The following is a 1,288-nucleotide window of genomic DNA, read 5'->3' on the forward strand; positions in this document are numbered from 1 at the left end:
TTCCCTTGGTAAGGCGCTGCTGCCCCCTGAACCTCCCCTTCCCTGGCCCCTCGGAGATCACCCCAAAGTTGCGCCAGCGGTGTTGTGAAGAAGAAACCCGGCGTGCTTTGGCTGAGGGCTGGAACAAGTGTCACCTGCTCAGCCACCGCTCTAAAGAGGAAACACGTGAGGTTTTTGGCAGTACCAGCTGAGGTATCCCTTGGCTTAAATTCAGTTCCAGCCAGAAAAGGTGTTGTTGGGGTGATGAGTGCTGGGGTTTGTTGCTGTGGGAGGTCACAAAAGTTTGCCATTCCTTCAGAACCGAATGGTGTGGAAAGCCCTAACGAAATAATGGGTGTTAGCTTATCTAATGTGGGCTGTACGCAACATGGGAGTAACCGAAATTAATTAATGACGCTATAATCAAAGATATGCTTCAGAGTTTTGTTTTACACAAGAAAGTTCTTACGTCCCAACTGTCTGTAAGAAAATAATCTTCCGCTATAAATGTTGCTGGAATATGTGACAATGAATCAAATCCTTCGGTATTCTGGCTTAACAAGTTCTGCTGACAGCGCAGGCCTGCCAGAGCCAGAGCTCGACTTTGATCCTGCTTGAGCAGGACTAAATTAATTCGCTCAGCTGCTGCTGCTGGAGTTCTGCCAGCACAGTGGAAACGAGATCAGATGTAGAATCTTTACAGGAACTGGGTGCAAAGGGATTAGAGTCGTTCCTTGCGAGGTTAGTTTTGTGTTTTGTGCATTTGTTGGGTTTTTTTTGTTCCCCCTTGGTGACTTACAAATTCTTGAGGCTGGCACAAGCCTCCCCTTGCTGATCGGTCCTTGTCGCTCTGTCGCGTGCTGCTGGGGGCTGCTGCCCAGCGCCGGGTGACGCTTGTGCAGGGCTCCGTGGTGTAGCTCTGGGAAGCTCTTCCCTGGAAGGACATAGCCGGGACTGGTTTTGCTCTCTAGGTGCGACATTTATTCATACCGAGCATCACCTGTTGCTTTACGTGTAGTTTTCCTCTATTGTGCGCCTTCCTACCACCAAGTAACTCAGTGGACTCCATCACCTCACAGCTCGTTGTCTCTTTCGAATGACAAAGAGCTGGACGCTCAGCAGAGCCGTTTGTGGGGCTGGTGTTGTTCCTGAGTGGTTCAGGCAGGAGGTTCTGGGCACGCAGCGGGAGCTGCAGGGAGTCAGCTTTGGTAACAGACCCTGATTTCAGTACGCACGAGTCAGGCTGTCGCCATCACCCCTGGGACTCGAATCCCCACCCAGTCTCGTGCTGTGGGCCTGAGGGGTGGGT

This window comes from Apaloderma vittatum, unplaced genomic scaffold (assembly GCF_000703405.1).
Source record: "Apaloderma vittatum isolate BGI_N311 unplaced genomic scaffold, ASM70340v1 scaffold29131, whole genome shotgun sequence".
NCBI lineage: Eukaryota > Metazoa > Chordata > Aves > Trogoniformes > Trogonidae > Apaloderma > Apaloderma vittatum.